The sequence below is a fragment of the Hyperolius riggenbachi genome, chromosome 8, assembly GCF_040937935.1.
Source record: "Hyperolius riggenbachi isolate aHypRig1 chromosome 8, aHypRig1.pri, whole genome shotgun sequence".
NCBI classification, from domain to species: Eukaryota; Metazoa; Chordata; class Amphibia; order Anura; family Hyperoliidae; genus Hyperolius; species Hyperolius riggenbachi.
In genome coordinates, this window is record NC_090653.1 from 245,059,900 (window position 1) to 245,073,963 (window position 14,064).

Sequence of the window (14,064 nt, forward strand, 5' to 3'; positions counted from 1 at the left end):
GGGTCTGGGGCGGCCCTCTTTTGTGGCGCACAGTCGCGGAGCGGCGGCAAGCGGTGGCGATTGAATTAAACACGCAAAGTGCTAGCTGCGTGTTTAAAAAAAAAAATTAAAAAAAAGACCCACCAGGGGCTGAGCAATGCACCGCGGCGGTAATGGAGCTCATCCATACCGCTACGGTGGTTAAACATTGTATTTACATTAAAACGAAAAATAGCGCTTTATGATACATTTATCAGTGGAACGATGTGCCATTTTTCACCCTGCGCCATTTTAAACTGGACCCCTTTGCATAAGCCACCCTACCCACTGACATAGCTAATAGCTGTTATTCGGTAGGGACGTGTGCCATCAGTGGGAAAATAAGTTAGTTTTCCCTCAACCATCTCCAACATCTTTGTCCTCAATATAGAATGCTGCTTTATCAAATAGACGTTTTAAAGCCAATACATGCCACCTGCCATGCACATAGTGTACACAGTTAACATATGCATAATGTATATCAGTTAGCTAGACCAGAGCCGGATTAAGGCTAAATGGGGCCCTAAGCAAAGTAACTGATTTGGGCCCCCCATGTCGTAATAGAATCAGAAGATGCAGCTGCACAACAACATGCCGCACACACCGGGGCAGCCGAGCTACTGGTTGCTATGGACAACAGCCCGCTTTCCTCTGTGGGTGCACGATGCACGGAATAGCAGTGGCAAAATGCAGAGTGAGAGATGAATGGCTGGGACATTTGCACTCAGGGGCTGGAGCACCCCTGTGAAGAGGGCGCCAGATATCACAGCAGCAGCACTTTCCCCCTGCATCTCCAGCCTGGCAATAGCAGAAAGCTCTGGACACCGCCAAACCGGAAGCCGTTCCCCAGACAGAATTACATAACCACCCCCACCACCAAACAACCAATTTCCTCCCAAACTAGACAGCCACCATGCAGCCTCCATCCCAGTGAATACGGTAGTCCATCAGAGAAGGCACCCGCAGCGGGGGAGAATGACAGCACCAGATGACTCACATTCACCTATTGCAATCCAAGCAATAGAGGTCCCGTCATCCGGAGCCCATCTGTCTCCTCTAGAGTGCTGCTGCTCTGTTACTACTACTATTACTACTTCCTACTTCCTGTCTGATCTGAGAATCAGGAAGTTCAGAGCGAGCGGCTGCACTGTAGAAGAGACAGATGGGTTTCAGATGATGGGATCTCTATCGCTTGGATCATGGATAGGTGAGTGAGCGTTTGCCATCTGCTGCTATAATTCTTGCTGCAGCTGTGGTTCTCTGTGGGAAGGGAGGGAGGAGTGGGCAGCGGCAGAGTGCACAGTAGCAGGAGGGGGACCTAGGAGGAGAGCCTGGCTCTGAAGACAATCAGCAGCGCACGGCATCATTTGAGAAGACAAGACAAATAACATTTATATTGCGCTTTTCTCCTGGCGGACTCAAAGCGCCAGAGCTGCAGCCACTAGGATGCACCCAATAGGCAGTAGCAGTGTTAGAGACTAGAGAGACTTGCCTAAGGTCTCCTACTGAATAGGTGCTGGCTTACTGAACAGGCAGAGCCGAGATTCGAACCCTGGTCTCCTGTGTCAGAGGCAGAGCCCTTAAAGAGACACTGAAGCGAGAATAATTCTCGCTTCAGAGCTCATAGTTAGCAGGGGCATGCGTGCCCCTGCTAAAACGCCGCTATCCCGCGGCTAAACGGGGGTCCCTTCACCCCTAACCCCCCCCACATTGGTCGTAGATTTTGCTGCTCCTAGAGGCAGGGCTAACGGCTGCAGCCCTACCTCCAGTCGCGTCTATCAGCGGCGCATCGCCACCTCTCCCCCGCCCCTCTCAGTGAAGGAAGACTGAGAGAGGCGGAGATACGCGCTGACAGACGCGTGGGGCAGGGCTGCGGCGGTTAGCCCTGCCTCAATCAGGAAGAGATCCCTGGCTGCACGGAGGGGATTTCGAGGGGTAAGGGACCCCCGTTTAGCCGCGGGATAGCGGCGTTTTAGCAGGGGCACACACTGCTAACTATGAGCTCTGAAGCGAGATTTATTCTCGCTTCAGAGTCTCTTTAAAGGGACTCCGAGCAGTGCCTGTGGGTATGCCTTTAAGCATACCCACAACTAATTAATTACATCCTCACACCTACCAGTATGATGTTTGTAATTATATCCCCCTGGGTTCCTTATATTTCATTGCATTGTGCTGAATCGAGCTGCTGACTTTGGAGAAAAGTCGTCCTGTGTAATACAATGTAACTATGGAAATATGCATGTCATTTTGAAGCTCTCTTTCTCCTCTTTCCAATGATAGATAAACTGCCACCCTACGCCCTTTAGTTTTTGCTATTTTCGCAATCGAAATTGGCGTGGCCGCAATTTCGATCACGAAAATAGTGAAAACTAAAAGGCATAGGGCGGCGGTTTATATATCATTGGAAAGAGGAGAAAGAGAGCTTTAAAATGATATGCATCTTTCCATAGTTACTGCAATGCTCGGAGTCCCTTTAACCATTATATCATCCAGCCACCGCTGACAGGATGGCGAGGGCTGGTTTATGTGCTGATGGGGCCCCTTTGACTCTAAATGGGGGCCCCAAGCGACTGCTTTTGTTGCCTGGTCGGTTATCCGGCCCTGAGCTAGACTGGTGTTTATTGCCTGGAGTAAGTGCATGACCCCTTCATACAAGTATACGGATATGTTCCTTCACCCGATAAGAATAGAAAAATAATATTAGTAATCATTATGAAACGTCTTACACAAGTTACCTTATTTTTCCTTCGGATATACAATGCTTATTAGCTTTATTATTTGTATATATGGCGCTGACATTTTTAGAGTGCAGTACTTATTATTAAATCTACACAAAACAATTACAGCGCCAAGCCTTATGTATGATGATGCTTACGGTACTCAGGGATTTTCTGTGCAAATACACACACAGAGAACCCTGTGTGAAAAACCACAAAAATCACCTATAAGGGAAAAATTGACATAATAGATACTATTGTCACAACACTTGTATATCAGTATGATCAGGTCATCCAATCAATATGATCCAGTGTACACAGTTCACAACATAATCCCAGCGTCTTGAATAATACAGTTTATAACAGGTGCGCTTCTGTCAAAGAATGAGCTGTTTCTTCAAAATAAATATGTTCAACATCAGATCAGCGCTCCTTGTGATTGCCTATTGATCCACTACACCTCCACCAGTGTCACCCTGTGAGATCCACACTCACCAACAGTAGAGGGCCTGGATTACATAGGCCTCAGATGCTTTTGGATCATTAGTGGGCTCCCCTCGCCCGCGATCCTCCTTAGTCTCCTTCACAGCAACCACTCTTCAATAGTACCACTGGGTCAATGCTTCATACAGTTTTCCTCAATAAACAATAATAAAAGCTCATTGCGCAGCTTGCTAAAAACAAAGTAACTTTATTGGGCTATTGCACTCACGTTATAGGAGTAAGGTAGAAAGCATGTGGAGTACATGAACGGGCTCCCCCCTGTGCGACCTCCCGGGCTGGCCGCCACTTGGTAGTTGTTGGTAAGGTCCCGAGCCGGCTCCTCCGCTACCCCTCACTCCTCACGCGTGCCCTCACTTCCGCATGTGGCTCCTCCCGATCGATTTCGTCACCACGTGACTCATTAAGGGGATGGAGCCACCATGCCTCTACTGTTGGTGAGTGTGGATCTCACAGGGTGACACTGGTGGAGGTGTAGTGGATCGATAGGCAATTACAAGGAGCGCTGATCTGATGTTGAACAGTACTTATTATTATTTAGTATTTATACAGCGCATATTATGACATCTTATGTAGCAAAGTATATAGTCTTGTCACTAGATGGAATAGTACATTGAACAGTTTGCATCATGAACTACTTCTCAAAGGTGTTCACAATACAATATCCTTAAAATAAGCTACATACAATTTTTCTATCCTCGTACTCCTAAAAAAATACTTTAAGATATCCCATATGTTATATTTAAAAACTTAAAAAGTAGATCTATTGTTTTGTCTAAGATCAATGACACAGTCTGTCCTGTGTCTCAGAGAGCTAAAATATATGAACTATTGACTTTTTTTTATCTATGCCCTGCTCTCAGGAGCCTAATTCTCTGCCAGGAAAGTGTTTATGGCTTTAATTCCTTTTTAGTGAGGGACGCTATAATGGGTCCTGACTGAAGAGAACCTGTCAGTTGCATAGCTGAAAATGAACACTTTGGGGCAGAAAAAGAAGAAAGGAACACAGCATAGGTACTTGTTCATCATCTCACACATCATTTAAGGTTCCCTTTAAGTTTTTCTTGGCCAAAACAACCATTCCATACTATTTGAGCTGATAATCTACTGTGTGTAAGGCGTCCCCCAATGTAATTTTTGGTCCACTCTAGTGATTTAGCCTATCACCATCAGTTCCTGCTGTTTTATGCTCCATTGATGTTCCCGCAGCAAGGAACTGCTCACTTGTCCTCCCTTCTCCCCTCTCATAGAACTAAAGGGATGATTAGTGGGGAAGCAAACCCTTCAGCCACATGGGGGCTCATCGTTGAGGGGGTCCCAACTTAATACCTTACCTCTGACACAGAAATGCCCCCTCTAGTGTTGTATATTTACACTTGCTGCAAGTGGGGGAGATATGGTGACCCAACCTATTATATGGTAATGGGGGCTGCGGGGGGTCACCATGGAGGAGGGTAAGGGAGTTTCAACATGGGGTGATCCATAAAAGATTTTCTGGGGGGGCATCATATGCAACTTAATAGATGGAGGACCAAGGAATTCAAGTGCAATGTGTCACCGTACCAATACATTTCTATTGTAGGGAAATGACTCACACTTTTCAGGTTGCAAAGATTCAACCACTAATAAGGCCTATGGAAGAATCCCTGCTTCCGCTCAGGTTGGTGAGGGTCCTCTGTGGTCGCACTGGAAAATGTAGAATTGTCCAAAAAATAGGGATGTACTCAAATACTACCCCCCCCCCCCCAACTGAGTGTTCACAGTAGAAACTGGTGGATGGAGGCGCCACCAAAACAATTAAAAACAGTTTAAAAAGAAGAGATAGTTGTTGGCTTTCCTCCTCTGTGAAAACATTGCAGCCATTACGACTCTATGATTCAGGTTTTTATTGCTCACACAAAAATAGGGTTTGACAACGCATTTCATGTTCCTCAGGTTTGTAACCAAAGAAGTGCTGTGCAGCTAGAGAGATCTGTCACCATCGCCTCAATCAGGCTCTCCTGATTGATCTCTCTAGTCGCACAGCACTTTATTGGTTATTGACCTGAGGAAGCGGAGAACCCCCACAAAACGCGTTGTCAAATACTATTTTTTTGTGTACTATAAAAACTTGAATCATAGAGCCTTCTGCAATGTTTTCACAGAGGAGGAAAGTGAACAACTACCTCTTCTTTTTAAACAATTTTTAATTGATTTATATTTTGGGGCACCTCTATCCACCAGTTTCTGCTGTGATATGTAATTACGCTGGAACAGAGCAGGCTACTAACCCCATTGCTAAGCGATGTGTCCATATGGTGCTTTACCTAAACTGTTGCCCAAAACAATCACTGACAATCGATTTGAGAGCTAATAATGGAAAGTGTGTATGCAGCTTGAGGCGAGAGACAATTTTTGGGAGGATGCCATGTACCCTACTAGTGTGTCTTTGGGAATAAATCCACTCAGGAAAAGGTCAGTGAACTGTAAATGAGAGCGTAAACGGAAAGCTTTGGACGGTTGGTTAGGCTTTCAGCGCAGGGCCCCCTGTTCACCCCCTGGCACTATCGGCAGGAGGTAATAAACAGAAAGGATGTGAGTGAAACCTCCCAGGCCTCTCTGTTACACATATTCTGGGAAGGCGACGCGGCCGCAGCATATTGGCAGGCTGTCATTTCAATCACCCTCTTTCAGCTTGCTTGGAATACGACTTTACAACTGGCCTGCCACAGAGAGCTCCACACAGGCAAACGCAAGGGAAAGACTTTCCTAATGGAGGCTGCCAATTTCAATTTCTGCTGCAAACATTTTAGTGGGTCTTAAAAATCCATCTCCAGGCATGGATCTAAATATACCGTGTTACAGCTCAGTAAGCAGAATGCCCAGATGTTACCCATTTTGTGTTGGATGCGGCTTGTGCAGCTAAAAATCCTGATTTAACAAGTAATCACATGACCTGTAGCAGCCCAAGCTATAAAAGGGTGTAGGGATTTCTGCAGGTGCAGCTTCCGCCGCTGCTTGATCCGGCTGCAGGATGCAGTTCAGAATGCAAGTGCAAGGGGGCGGAGCATAGACACACCTGACTGAGGAGATTGCAGCCTGCAACTTGGCAAGTCTTTGGAACAGGAAGTGGTTGGTAGAGGGGCTCCTAATCAGGTAGTTTACAGGAATTCTTAAGTGTTCCTGAATTTAGGAACTCTGTTGCAGAAAAAAACAGCTATTTCTAGGCTCCCCTCACATGCATGGTTGCCACTATGTACCATTATAACAGTGTAGCCTCTATTATGCCCTTACATTTTAGTACTGTGATGAAAGTAAAGGAATAAATAAAAGTATTACCTGTATATACTCGCACATAAGCTGACCCACATATAAGCCGAGGTACCCACTTTTCCTTCAGAAACCAGGAAAAAGTGATTGACGCGTGTATAAGCCCCCTCCCTAATATAGCCCCCTCCACAGTAGCCAGATGTTCCCCCAGTACAAGTCAGCCCCCCTCCCCATAGCCAGATGTGCCCCAGGATGATACAGCTGTGTCTCAAGAAGCCACTATATGGTGTCATAGATATGAGAGACAGCGATTGCCTCACAGGAAGAATCCCCGATCATTGCACCGCTGACACGTTGCTTCCATCTCCACTTCACAAGCCAGGGGACACAGGTAGTCTTCAGCAGTGCACTCTGCACACCTTGTTGCAGGGGATGGAGGGCACGGACACAGCAAGGGCCAAGCTGGTAAGAGCAGGATCACTGGTACACAATCCTTACACTCCTCTGCCAGTAACAAAACCTGATCCACCATCTGATGATTGATCTCTGCCTCATTTGATCAGTAGGATCTGACCCGATATCGATGCCACAAATCGAGTCATGTATGGGCTCCCTTAATAGGTTATAATGGGTCACACCACAACCACAGCTGATCATTTTCACAAGACTCTAGGAGGTGATAATTTCACCTGTTTTTGAGACTGGTAGGAGGAATGTGAGGTGTTGCTATGGCCAACCCAGCTCTGCTTGTAGGCCCATGAGGCCCCTTGTTATTCCAGTCTCCAGCCTGGCTGTGAATAATAGATAGCACATGTTCAGCGAACGCAACTGACACAGCTTTGCACAAATCCCCCGGCGAGGCAAGATAACAATATGCTTGAAGCTCCCCATGTCCCGGAGGCACAGTGTGAGGAGACGAACCATAAGTGCTCCAGACTGTGTGTAACACTCACATGCAGCAGAACGCTTTGTTCAGCAGCTCAAAGACCCACTCATAGAAGCACTGTCTCTGGACATATCAAAATATCCATACATCAGTGAATGGACAGCTTCCAAAATGTATTGCACATCTGCTCTTCTCCCTGCACAAGGTAAAGAGAGCTCATCAGGGCCTGATTTCAGGAAAAGCCACACGGGCCCAGACCATGGGCAGCTACTGACTCAGAAGGGGGGGGGCTGGATGTGGAAGTGAAGTTGCTGCACATGGTAGCATCACATGGGGATCTGTTGCCCAAGGAAGCAGTACATGAAAGAGAGGGGCCGCTCAAGACTGGATTTATACTTTTTCTTATTCTACTCCATTCCACATGCAACAGCGCCCCTACCGTTCTACGTGCAGCTTCCCGGTATAATGAGTGCAGCATAGACTACAATGTTAAAGTACACCATATGTGAAATAACCTAGAGAAACGTTCTCCTCTCTGCCCCCACAGTCTAAATGTCCCTCCGGCTGCCTCTTCCGGGTCACCAGAGTCAGGCACTGCTGTGCAGACCGGGAGCGCACTGCACATGCGTATGAGGTCTTGCGCATGATGTAGTGATGTTGCGTGCATGCCCACAGCGCTCCCAGCCACGGGAGCGTGCTGTAGGATGCACGCAACCCGGCCATCGCCTGTGAAATAGTGCTGACTCCGGCGACCCGGAAGAGGCTGCTGGAGGGGCATTTATATAGACTGCGGGGGCAGAGAGGAGAACATTTCTCTAGGTTACTTCACATCTGGTATCCTTTAATAGCAGCTGTAGCTGCACCCAGGGGGTAATTTGGGTGCCTAGGGTTGCTGATAATTATCGTTTTAAGGTTGCGGCAATATAAGTGGAGGGGGATTTTAGCGGTGAAGGTGGTGCTGATATTGGCAGATATTGCGACGGGGGAAGGGGGTATGGTTAGGCACTGATGGAGGGAGGGTTCAAGTGAGAACAGGGTTAGGTTTAGTGATAGTAAAGATAATAAAAAATTATATTCTACTATGCTATTAACCAGTACCTAATAGTAGATGTCCGTAATTTTAATGATATTCTACTGGCGGCTATCCCTGGCACCCAAATTACCGCATCACCCCTTTTCCATGTAGGCCTCGGGCAGCAGCTTCCTTCTTTAATTTACAACCTTCTCTTCCACATCTGTCTATCTGCAACTTGAAGCTAGGCTCTCAGCAAACAACATCTTGGATCCTATACAATCTGGCTTCAAGTAAAACACCACAGCTGTTAAACTGCCCTCATCCAGGTCTGCAATGATCTGCTCATGGCAAGGGACAGAGGGAAGACTCCATCCGAATCCTGTTGGATGTCTCAGCAGCTCTTGATACAGTTGACCACTTGACCATTACATCTTTCTCAACAGACTGCAGGAGTACTATGACATCAGTGGCTCAGTCCTCCAGTGGTTCAGATCTTTCTTGACTAGTAAGAACACAGAGAGTATCCCTAGGACTTGTCATGTCCAACCCTGCATCTCTAAACTTTGGAGTGCCACAAGGCTCAATCCTATTCCCTTTGCTATTTGTCATCTAAATGCCTTCACTTGGTAAAATTATCCAACAACATGGCCTAACAAACCACTGCCATACCGATGACACGCAGATATACTTGTCCTTCAAACCTGGTGGAACAGACCCTACTCCAAATATAATTTAAAATGAGTTACAGGCATGGATGAATGACAATTGGTTGAAACTGAAGCTGAATTGTTGTCCAAGGCCAGCGCTTGGCATCAAAAGAGCTCTATTCTAACACCAATCAGTATAGGGAATTCAGTCTTAAATAGCTCCGACCATGTGCGCAGCCTTGGTGTGCTACTCGATGGGGAATTGAGCTTTAGAAACCCAATCTCGGCTGTAGTCAAATATTCCTAATTTCATCCGAGGAACATTGCAAAAATAAACCTCTCATTCCCCCAGAGGATCTTCCAACCCTAGTTCATGCCTTCATCACATCACGGCTGGACTACTGCAATGCTCTCTGTGCAGGCCTTCCAAACAAGGACCTGTATCGCCTGCAATTAGTACAGAATGTTGCTGCTAGATTGCTAACAAACCAGCTTTGGCACTGTCACATTACACCGATTCTTCGCTCACTGCACTGGCTACCTGTAAAATGGAGAATACTCTGCAAGCACGGCCGGCCTTTGACCTGAGCGACCGGAGCGATCGCTCAGGGCGCCTGGCCGCCGGCTTTCAAGGGGGCGCCGCACGGCTCCTGCCGCCCTGGCCGCATATTGTTAATTTGTGGCTGTGATCTGCTGCAGCGGCCGTACGTACATACAGCTCCCCTGGCTGTATGTACAGTAAAACAGGGAGCGCACCTACCCCCACCCGGCCTAGCCGCTCTCAACGCGATTGATCGCATCTCCCTTTCCCCTCATGCACGCAGCGCATTGCACGTCAAATGCGCCCAGCGTGCAAAGTCATTGGAGCTCATGTGTGACGAGGCGGCGGCGGCGGCACATGTTCATACCGCTGCCTGCTTTCCCAGTCCCCGCTCTGTATTCATACCGCAGCCCCGACAGTGCCTGCCCTGCCATGTGAGTAGAAGAGAACAGAGCCAGCATGGCAATCAGGGAGGCCAAGGAGTGCAGGCATGAAGAGAGAGCAGCTTACGCTGCTGCGCTGACACCTTCTCCCTCAGCTCCAGACTGGATCAGGCTCCTCAACAATGTGCTATGGCTCCATCCAGACTGCCAGAGAGTGTATTGCACACATACAACGGAGGTCTGAGGTGATATTTTTTTTCCTTTTAATTTCGATCTTTCTAATGTCTAGTACTTGGGGAATTGTGATGTGGCTTTATGATGGGAGGGGGAGGGGGAAGGATGGGTCGGTGTGTGTTACTGGAGTAGGTTTATTGGGGAGGGAAGGGTCTGCATGTGTAGGTGATTTGGTTGTAGTGAGGGGAGGAAGGGTAAGCGTGTGGTGTTAGTGAAGTGGGTTTATTGGGGGGGAGGGGATGGTTTTGGGTTTTTTTTGGAGGGTGGAGGGGGTTAGAGAAGAGTATGTATGTGTTTGCAGCCAGTGTGGGCTTATTGGTGGGAAGGGTCTGTTTGTGTAGTGATTTGCAGTGATCCCCCACCCCCATTTATTTATTTTTTTATTTTACTGCCCGAATAGCTTAAGAAAAATAGAACGAAGACGTTAACTTACCTGGGGTTCCTTCCAGCCCCCTGGACTCTTACTGTGGCCACAACATCTTCCTGATCCCCTCTGGCAAGCAGCGTCAACCCCTGCGAAGTTGGCCAGTTGCAAGGTACTGCGCATGTGCATGTGCGGCTGCGTGCACCCTGGTCGCACTCCCACTTTTAGAAGCGTTCTGCGCATGCACAGTAGCAATTTCCACATACTGCACATAGTGCTTCTGGCGGCGGTAGTGCGACCAGGGTGCATACAGCTTAGGGCCACACATGCGCAGTAGCCACCGACTGGTGGCGACAGACCAGCTTTGCGGGGGTTACTGCTGCTGGCCAGAGGGGGTTAGCAGGATGTCGTGGGCACAGTATGTGTCCAGGGGGCTGAAAGAAGCCCCAGGTAGGTTGAAATCCTTTTTTTTTTTTTTTTATTTCACTTAAGTTTCCCTTTAACGAAAACTTTCTAACCACAAGCATTTATACTTACCTGGGGCTTCCTTGTTGTCCTCCTGGGCTCGTCCGTTCCTCCCATCTGGCCTGGTTAAAGCTGCAATTAGGCTTAGTTCCGCTTCGCTGTGCATACGCAGTAATCCCAAACTACCAGGCTGGACAGGGAAGAAGCGGAAAGGAGCAGGAGGATTTGAGGGAGCTCACAGCCTACAGAGGGCAGGAGAAAAGACCCAGGTAAGTATAAATGCTTGTAGTTAGAAAGCCTTGGCTTTCCTTTAAAAAACATGCTATATACAGTTAGGCCTCGTTCAAATTGCATTCCAGGTGCGTTTGCTTTGGGCGTTTTTTAATGCTTTTTTCCCCTTCCCCTGGTAAGCATTTTTGTAAGCTTGTAAAAGTGTGTGTGTGTGTGCGCGTGTGTGTGCACGCGAAGGGGGGGGGGGCACCAAAATCTGGTTACGCTCAGGGCGCTTGGAAACCTAAGGCCGGCCCTGTCTGCAAGATTGGATTGTTGACAATCAAGTCCATACTCAATTTGGGACCTGAATACACAAAGGACCTGCTGAAACTGAACCGCACCTCTCACAACCTCAGATCAGCAGGATCGTTAAAAAATTCACAGTTTGCCCATAATATCTTGTCTGGACTATTGTAACATAATACTTTGTGGACTACCAAATAACAGACTGGCACCGCTCCACTCCGTACTGAACGTGGCTGCTCGTCTCATTCATCTTTCTTCCTGCTCTTCCTCTGCTTCTCTCTGCCAAGTTCTGCATTGGCTACCAATTAACCAGAGAATCCAGTTCAAACTCTTAACTCTAATTTACAAAGCTCTCCACAATATCTCTCCTGTGTACATCTCCTCACTAGTTTCCAGATACCAACTCAATCGCAATCTCAGATGTTCACATGACCTTCTTTATCCTCCTCTAGAATCACCTACTTGCATTCATTAATACAGGATTTCACACGTGCTTCACCTCTCCTCTGGAATCATCTGCCACAACAGATCCGTCACTCCCCAACCTTTGATATCTTTAAACGTGCCCTCAAAACTCACTTTTTCTATCAAGCAAACGCTCTACCTTAGGCCAATTTAAATTTTGACCTCTGGCCAAGTTGTACTTCCTAGCAGATAACTTAAAACACACTGCCTCTAGGAATTAATATTGTATACTACCTCACCTCAATTTACATTCTGAAATGTATCTTAGGTTGTGACTAGCAGGTGCATCTCTGCGGAATGTTTGTTTACTTAGAGTTCTGAAGCCAGTAGAAAATATACTTTATCTCCCAGAATGCTCTGGGAGGAGAATTCTGCATAGCTTAACAGCCTGGGCTAAGCATCACTGGGAGAGCAGGGTTACATATAAATGTACAGTAATATATACATATAGGAAGTGTTTGTGGTGCTCAAACCAGGAAAATTACTGTAAAAATATGTATCCTGAATAATTTACTGCATTCCACTATATGTCACTACAGTGCTTCTTTAAAGTGGGCCTGAACTCAGAACTCCTCTCTGCTCTAAAAGATACACAACAGCATAATAGCCTTTAGACAAAAAATAATAATGAGGTAGACGTGTGTATGTACAGTGCCAAGCACACAAATAACTATGCTGTGTTCCTTTTTTCTTTCTGTGCCTGAAAGAAAAGAATTAAGGCTGCTTTCACAGTAAGACGTTACAGGCGCACGTTAGAGCAGCCTGTAACGCAGCCCAACGCACAGCAATGAAAAATCAATGGGCTGTTCACAGTGCCCACGTTGCGTTACATTGTAACGCTGCAAGTTAAAAGAAAGTGCTGCATGCTGTGCGTTATACGCGGCTGAGCCGCGTTAGACTGTTTGCACATGGTCAGTGATGTTGGAGGAGAAGGTCTCCCCTCCTCCTCCGGCCAGCCACATGGCTAATTAATATTCACTGCACTGTGACGTGCAGTGTTTACTTCCTGGAGCGGCCGCTCTGTGCGGCGATTGGCTGGCGGGACCACGTGATGCGGATCACGTGGTCTCCGCATCGCACAGCACTAAAAAGGCGCACCAAGAGCTGCATAACGGAGCTCTTGGTAGCGTCCTCCTCCAGCACCCCCAGGCGTTGCGTTAGGGGCACTTTATGCGACCTATAATGTCCCTTTGTAGTAGTATTAGTGGATCACTTCCTCAATAACCGTCTGCGATGTGCCACAGTTGAGCCAGCTGCACATTGGCTCATAAGTCGAATTGTAGAGATGAAAGCGGCACCATCTATGTAGATTATAAGCTCTTTTTATTGGCAGTAATCAGCTGTCATCACAACATTTCAGGGCAGCTGCCCCTTTATCAAACTAAGCTGTACGCCATCAAATTCACAATGTCTCAAACACAGCTTTATATATACATCATAGAGGAGCAATAGCCAATCATACACAGTTGCTTTCAGTAACCAATCATAAGGTCCTCACTCCTCAGAGTGGACCTGATGGGGAACTACACTAGTTGTCCTCTATAGGCTAGTTCAAACATGTACCTTCCCCCTTTCCCCACGCTTGCCTATCAGATGGCAAACAGAAGCACGTCTCAGTGCCAAGGAGCGCACGGTCATCTCTCCCAGCAGGCCGCCTGTCTGGCGGACCTGACGGGGAACTGGCCTGCGTGACGCGGAGTAGGCGGAGCTCAAGCGCCGCCTCCCGCGTTGCCTTGGCACTGAGACGTGCTTCTGTTTGCCATCTGATAGGCAAGCGTGGGGAAAGGGGGAAGGTACATGTTTGAACTAGCCTATAGAGGACAACTAGTGTAGTTCCCCATCAGGTCCGCTCTGAGGACGGACCTTATGATTGGTTACTGAAAGCAACTGTGTATGATTGGCTATTGCTCCTCTATGATGTATATATAAAGCTGTGTTTGTGACATTGTGAATTTGATGGCGTACAGCTTAGCTTGATAAAGGGGCGGCTGCCCTGAAACGTTGTGATGACAGCTGATTACTGCCAATAAAAAGAGCTTATAATCTACATAGATGGTGCC

At 47.4% G+C, this 14,064-nt stretch overlaps 1 protein-coding gene across 1 annotated transcript in view; it reads left to right on the forward strand.

Moving 5' to 3' along the window:
• The window catches only part of PRRX2 (paired related homeobox 2), a 150,209-nt gene that overhangs the window by 113,699 nt on the left and 22,446 nt on the right, over positions 1-14,064 (forward strand). The gene's annotated exons all lie outside the window — the stretch shown is intronic.